An 8,097-nucleotide genomic window follows, 5' to 3' on the forward strand; every position below is an offset into this window, starting at 1 on the left:
GCTTTGGGGGGAAAAATAAATAAATAAAATCTTTAAAAAAAAAAAAAGAAAGAATCTACAATTTTGTCTTTGGCCATCATCCCATTGCCTCTTATGGTCCTGGTTGTGGTTTTCTTTTTCTCTAGCCTTCTTGGGCTTCTAAGAGCTTCTTAAAAGTGTTAGTTGGGGTCAGCTCTCCGTTTTGGAATCTCCAAATATTGCCTCTGATCTTTCTCCGTCTTTTATTCCTCTAGGATTCCAATTCCACATACGTTAGACTTTATTACTGTATACCTTTTGCTTGTACTTTCTCTGTACTATTTTCTTCTCCTATTTTATTCTGGACTTTGCGTCTTATATTCTATTTTAGTTGGTTAACGTATTCTTCAGCCGTGTCTACTATGTTCTTAAACATGTCTCTTCAGTTCTTTCTTTCATACTTTAAATTCATGGATATGCCCTTTGTAGCTTTTTACTTTTTTCTGGTGAGGAAGATTGGCCCTTAGCTAACACCTGTTGCCAACCTTCATCTTTTTTTTTTAATTTGGCCTAGTAGTTTTCTTTTTAACAGATAATTCCTTTCAGCATGGTTGGTTTTTTTTTTTTTTTTGAGGAAGATTGGCCCTGAGCTAACATCTGTTGCCAATCTTCCTCTTTTTTTTCTTTTTCTACCCAAAGCCCCCAGTACATAGTTGTATATCCTGATTGTAGGTCCTTCTAGTTCTTCTATGTGGGATGCCGCCTCAGCATGGCTGAGGAGCAGTATGTAGGTCCAATCCAGGGATTGGAACTGGTGAACCCTGGGCTGCCGAAGCAGAGTGTGTGAACTTAACCACTATGCCGCCAGGCCAGCCCCTGTAGCTTTCTACTTTTACATGAGTTCCTATTTTCTGCCAAAAGTGAAATCTCTTTTATGTATGTTAACATTGACTGTAGTTATTTTTGTACCTGTCCTATATCTGTAAATCAGCTTTATTGTCATATAATATATATCAAGTAAAATGCATCACTCTGAATTTTGAAGTTTGATGTGTTTTGACAAAAATACCTGGAAATAGCGTGAATTCACAAGTGCAACCTCAAATGTGGGAGCAGGCAGAACCTGGTAAGCCACTGAGGACAATGTTAGTGAAAGCAAGCAAAGTCTGGAAGAAACTATTTATTTTTTATTGTGTTAACTTATTTTAATTAAGTTAATTTAATAACTAAAACCATTTCCTTATAAGCACCATTAGAAAGATGACAAAACTATAGCAGAGAGGATTTAAACCAATAGCCTAAGCACCCAAAGATGGTAATGTGTAAGCTAGGACTCAGAGCCAAGCTGAATGAAACCCGGGTTTGGGCTCTTCACCACCAAGCTCTACAGTCTCCCGTAATCCACCGAGGAATTCGACCTGAAACAAACTCAGGTGGTTAAACCTTAAAACAAACATAGTTCTTACTACATTGTTCTAGATCAGACCCTGCCCCTTAACCCAAACCATTCTGACTCTAAACACACTCAACTGCCATGCATGACAGTCCCTCAAAGCAACGTCCTTGTCACCTAATGAGTGAAACAAACAGCTCGTACCCTCCCTTGTTTTCAAAATCAGTTCTGTGGAGATGAAATCTATCTACTATCTCCTTTCAGCTAGGCCTAATTCTTCCCAAACAAATACTATCTAAAATAAAGGCCTTAACATTTACCTCTAGGAGGGAGACAATCCCTGTAAACACAGAAAGTTGAAAGGCTTGCCAAATAAATCCGTAAACACTAGGCAGGGGTGAGACAAGCACTGGGCAGGGTCCTCCCTCATCACCACTCCTGAACCCCGTGACCCCATCATTCAGGCTGAAGTATCCATGTGAAGAAGGAAAGCACTTGTTAGTAAGACAAACAAGAAAGCCCTTGGAAAACAAAAAAGCACGTTGAATTTCCTATTTCAGAAGGAAATTCCATGTTCCAGGGAATGAGGCTTCTAGGTAAGCAGCAGCCATGCTTACCTGCTCCTAAGGCACTTCTCTTGGAGAAATGCAGAGCTGGGGAAGGAGAATGGCCTTAGGAGAGTAGAAGGCTTTCTCATAACAAATTAACACCAAGCCATCCTGTGGCCTTTTCCCTGTGTAAGTTGATGCAGATCCAAGAGAGACTAGAACCATCTACTTTTCCTAGTTTCTCAAAGGAAGGGCACAGTCCCTGCCACCTAGGGCTAGACTCTCTCAAGTGTCACTTACCTGGGAAAGAGCCTGGCTTGGGAAGGCTCCGAGGATGTATTATCACTCCCCATTAAAGAAGTAAGACTTTGCTCAAGTGGTGCAATGAGCTAGCTCCTGTATTCCAGCTAGCTAACATTTTCTTCAACTATTCACCGTTGCTTGTAGTAATGTAAAAAATGTTCCTCTTGAACTGAGTGATCTAGCTAAGATTTCCAAGCAGAATGTTGAAGGTGTAACCTGATTAACTTTTTCTTATAGTAAAATGTGACAGGAGACTATTAAACAAAAGGAAGTAGATGTTTTGACTTTAAAAACAGTCAGCATCTCCACATGGTAAATGATGCGAAAATTAAATGCAACTTCAAGGCAAAGATCAACTGAGGGCACTGCCAGGAAAATGTGGTATAAAGTTGAAGCTGTGACTGTACAACCCTTTTTTAAGAGCTCAAAAATACTCAAGCTGGTTTCCTAGAGAAGTATTCAGTGAAACAATAGATCTCCTAAGAAACATAAGATTGCTTTCCCTCTGCTGTCTCAGCAATAGCCCAAATAGCCCGGAAGCATTTATCTTGAAAATATTTGTGGCTGTGTCTTTTGTCTAATGGAATAAATCCCCAAAAGATTTACAGGAAATTCACAAGGTTTTAAGAGAATTGTATTGGTAGAAACTTGGACCTGAAAGGAACAGAAACTGTACAAAATGAAAAGAGGCCTTTTGTCTGGAAAACTTATACTGGCAGTAAGAAGGCTGGGAAAACTGCAGTAGCAAACACAGGCCATCCTTCATAGAAAAAGATGGATGACTCAAAAGGTGGAACTAAATGTACAGAAGATGGAGCCAAGTGCCACAGAGAGTTCCTCCTGAGCAGGAGTAGGACTGACTCCTAATCAAGAAACTTCCAACATTTGCACAGCTAGATTTCCTAATTGCTATGAACAAGTAACTCCTGTGCCTCCCATTTTCCCATTTTTTTTGTACAGGAGTTATCCTCTGCCCACCATGGTGTGTTAGGTATCGGTAGGGGTTGGCGGGGGTGGGGTGGGGTGGGTAACATCTCTTCAGGTCATAGGTCTTTGGATCAAGAGGAAGTCTAAGCAAGATAGTGTACTGAGGAAATTACACCTAAGGAGTCTCATATGTACCTGCATGACTCAGATACTGAGATCTGGACTTCAAGCAAATGCTCTAACAGGAAGAGATTTGGGGAGACCTTGGGAAGAGATAAGTATATTTTGCACTTGAGATGAATATGCACCGACACACCGCTTCTCTGGCCATGCCGAGGCCGTGTCCCACATACAGCAACTAGAAGGATGTGCAACTATGACATACAACTGTCTACTGGGGCTTTGGGGAAAAAAACAAAGGAGGAGGATTGGCAATAGATGTTAGCTCAGATCCGCTCTTCCTCAGCAAAAAGAGGAGGATTAGCATGGATGTTAGCTCAGGGCTGATCTTCCTCACAAAATAAATAAATAAATAAATAAATAAATAAATAAATAAATAAATAAATAAATAAATAAAGATAGCTAATCTTTACTGAACAGATTTTATTCACCAGTAACTATTCCAAAGGTCTTTATCTGAATTAATTCAGTTAATCTTCACAATGACATTATCAGAAAGTTAAAAATAAGTAATCTGAAGCACACAGTTCAAATCACTTCGTAAGAAAACACAGGTGGCAAATGGCGAAGCTAAATTGATGCTGAATAAGACTCATGTTATAGGTGAAAGCTTCTCTTACATCCAGAAAGTCAACATAGTTATTCTCCACATGTATTTTCTATCATTATAATATAATCAAATATAACTTTGTTTTAGTGGTAACAGAATTCATATTTTTCCTGTATAAATCCTCTGATGCTCAATAAATTGTGAGTTATAAGGCAAAAGAAATTTGCAGTCACTGGGTTTTTTCTTTTACAAACTGTGTGCTGTTCCATAACGGAAACTGAAAAGTCAAGGGCCTCCTACACCAAACATGTTGTGAATCATCAATGCTGAGTACAGCGTGAGTAGGTCTATACACATAACTGACCTTCATAAGGCTTCTCACCAGTACAAATTCTGTTACATAGAAGGACAGCTAAGGGACAGATGAAAATGTTTCCCACTTTTCTTATATTTCTAAGGTTTCTCTCTAATATGAATTTGGTGATGTTAAATAAGGATTATTAAATAAATGAAAGACATTATTCAAATACACAGGATTTCTCATCTGTGTATTCTCTGGTGCCTCTTCACCCGTGAAAGACAAATGAAAGCGTCCCCACATTTCTTACATTCATAGGGTCAATCATTACTAGGAATTCTTTGATGTTGAGTAAGATGTGCTCTCTGCCTAAAGGCCTTTCTACATTCCTGGGATTCATAGGGTTTCTCATTAGTATGAGTTCTCTGGTGTTGAACATATGCTGAATAAGAGAGAAAAGCCTTCTCACAATCTTTACATTCATAGGGTTTTTCACAAGTGTGAATTTTCTGATGTTTATTCAAGTTGGAAAGCCAAGTAAAGGTCTTTCCACATTCCTCACATTCATAGGGTCTCACACCAGTATGAATTATCTGATGTTGATTAAGAATTGAGCAATTATTAAAGACCTTGCCATATTCTTTACATTCAGAGGGTTTCTCACCAGTATGAATTCCTTGATGCTTAGTTAGATATGCACTCTGCTTAAAAGCCCTCTTGCATTCCTGACATTCATAGGGTTTCTCATTAGTATGAGTTCTCTGGTGTTGAGTCAGCATTGAGCAATCGTTAAACACCTTGCCACATTCCTTACATTCAAAGGGCTTCTCCCCAGTGTGAATTCTCTAGTGTTGAATAAGAGTTGAACGATTAGTGAATGCTTTCCTGCATTTGTTACATTCATGAGGTCTCTCACCAGTGTGAATTTTTTGATGTCTGTTAAACTCAGAAACAGAAGCAAAGGCCTTCCAACATTGCTTACATTCATAAGGTTTCTCACCAGTATGAATTCTTTGGTGTCTAGTTAGATGTGCACTCTGCCTAAAGGCCTTCTTGCACTCCTGACATTCATAGCGTTTCTTATTAGTCTGAGTTCTCTGGTGTTGAGTAAGTGTATTATTAAATACCTTGCCACATTCCTAACATTCAAAGGGTTTCTCCCCAGTGTGAATTTTCTGGTGTTGATTAAGAGTTGAGTGACTATTAAATGCCTTCCCACATTCTTTACATTCATAAGGTTTCTCACCAGTGTGAATTTTCTGATGTCTATTAAAGTCAGAAACAGAAGCAAAGGGCTTCCAACATTGCTCACATTTATAGGGTTTCTCACCAGTGTGAATTCTTTGATGTCGAGTAAGATGTGCACTCCTCCTAAAGCTCTTCCTACATTCCTGACATTCATAGGATTTCTCCTTAGTATGAGTTCTCTTGTGTTGAATCAATGCTGAACAACGGAAAAAAGCTTTCCCATTCTTTGCATTCATATGGTTTCTCACCAGTGTGAATTCGATTATGCTGAGTGAGGTGAGCATGATTTCTAAAGGTCTTTCCACATATCTGACATTCATAGGGTTTCTTATTAATATGATTTATTTGATATTGAGTCAGCTGGGAGCCATAAGCAAAGTCTCTGCCATATTCCTTAAATTCATCCCATTTCTTTCCAGTAAGAATTCGCTGTTTGATATAATTTGTGTAAAATATAAAGGCAGTCCCACATATTTCATCAAGTTTGTCACCACCGTGAATTCTCACCTGTTGAGCAAGGTCTTCACATTTCTCACACTCATAGAGTTTCTTTCCAGTATGAATTATCTGATTTAGAACAAGGGATGTAGCCTGGATTAATGTTGATATTTTTTCATATGGGACTGTCACATGCCTGAAATATTCCTCTTTACTTTCCTGTTCTCTCTCAAAGAATCCCTTGTATTTCCAATCATCTCCAAAACAAGATTCCTCAAAGCCTTGACCTCTGACTTTTTCTATTATTTTCCACTTTAATGATTCCTTTCCAAAAATGCCACTCTTTAGAGATAATTCCTTAGTCTCACACATGGACAGCAAATCTGGAAGAAAATAATCATCATATTTTCCTGTTTTAGGAGAAATGAAACTTCTACATTTAGAAGCAGAGTCAGAAAATAATGCTCTAAAGAAGTAAATAGCTTAGATAAATTTTAAATGTTGGCATTCAATTTGGGAAAAAAAATGGTTGTAACGGCTATATTAATATCAGATAAAACAGACTTCAGGGCAATCTATATTAGCAAAGATAGTTTTATCATAATGATAAAAGGGTTAATTCATCAGGAAGACTTAACAATCAGAAATGTGTAGGCGCATAATAACAGAACCACAAATTATATGAAACAAAAATTGACATAATTAAAACAAGAAATAGACAACTCTATAATCATAGTTGGAGATTTAACAATTATCTCTCAATAACTGATAGAACAACCAGAACAAAGGAACAAAAAAGTCAGTAAGGAAATCGAGGATATAAATAACTATGCTCACTCACCACCTTCAAGTAGTTGATATTTATAAAACACAATGCCAAAAACTGGAGAATGTACATTCTGTTCAAGTACACATATACATTCAAAATAGACAATATGCTGACCTTATGGTCTTTAAAAAAAAGTCTTAATACACTAAAAAGGATTGAAACCATGCAGACTATATCCTTTGACTACAATGGAATTAAATTTAAAATCATTAAATTATCTAGGACAACCCCAATATTTGGAAAATAAACACAACACACAGGAAATTATAAAATATTTAGAAATGAACAATAATGAAAACATGGCATATCAAAACGTGTGTTATGTAGTTAAGGTAGTACTTAGAGGGAAATCTATAGTTTAAGTGTTTATATTAGAAAAGAAGAAAGGTGTAAAATAAACAACCTAAGGTTCTATTGCAAGACAACAGAAAAAGAAGAGCAAAGTAAACCCATAGTCAGTAGAAGGAAAGAAATAATAAGGATAAAAGAATAAATCAATGAATTAGAAAACTGACAGATAGTAGAGAAAATTAACAGAGCCAAAAGCTGGTTCATTGAAAAGGTCAGCAAGCTTGATAAACCCTTAGCAAAAGTGACCAAGGGAAAACGAAAAGAAAAGAAACACAAATATCAGGAATAACAGAGGGTTTCTAATTACAAATCCTACATAAATTAAAAAATAACAAATTAAACGAGTAAATATTAAATAAGAAAATAATATGAACCTTCTCATGCCCTTCTCATACAACATGTTAGATGAAATAGACACATTTCTTCAAAGACAGAAACTATCAAAGATCACTCAAGAAGAAATACACAACATGAATAGCTGTGTAGCTACCACAGAAATTGAATTTATGGTAAAAGTGTTGCCTTAAGGACAAACACGGCCCAAATGACTTTACTGATGAATTCTACCAATTAATCAAGGAAGAAATAATACCAATAATGCACAAAATCTTTTGGAATATAGTAAAAGCACCCAAATCGTTGCAGGAGCCCGATATGACCCTGCTACTAAAAGCAGAAAAAGGCATTATTAGAAAACTACAGATTTCCCTCATGAATATTAGTGCAAAAATCTTCTTTAAATAGTAACAAATAGAATCCAATAATATATATAAAATGCACAATACAACATGACCTAGTGAAGTTTATCCCATGAAAACAATTTGGATTAACATTTGAATATCAATTAATGTAATTCAACACATTAACAGATTAAAAAAGCAAAATGATAATGATCACTTGGATAAAGGCAGAAAATACTTTAGACAAAATTCAACACAGAGTCATCAAAAAAATTCTTACCAAGCTAAGAATAGAAGGGAACTTACTTTCTCAAGTAATGGGCATCAAAAATCTATAAAAAACATCATATTCAATAGTGAAATACTGAAGCCTTTTTCTCTTAAATCAGAGGCA

The 8,097-nt window shown here is 36.6% G+C and overlaps 1 pseudogene; it reads right to left on the minus strand.

The window, feature by feature from the left end:
- Nucleotides 1–4,399: 4,399 nt before the first annotated feature.
- Nucleotides 4,400–7,861, minus strand: LOC131397959 (zinc finger protein 135-like; annotated as a pseudogene).
- Nucleotides 7,862–8,097: the final 236 nt, after the last annotated feature.

The sequence above is a fragment of the Diceros bicornis genome, chromosome 34 (genome assembly GCF_020826845.1).
Source record: "Diceros bicornis minor isolate mBicDic1 chromosome 34, mDicBic1.mat.cur, whole genome shotgun sequence".
Classification (NCBI taxonomy): domain Eukaryota; kingdom Metazoa; phylum Chordata; class Mammalia; order Perissodactyla; family Rhinocerotidae; genus Diceros; species Diceros bicornis.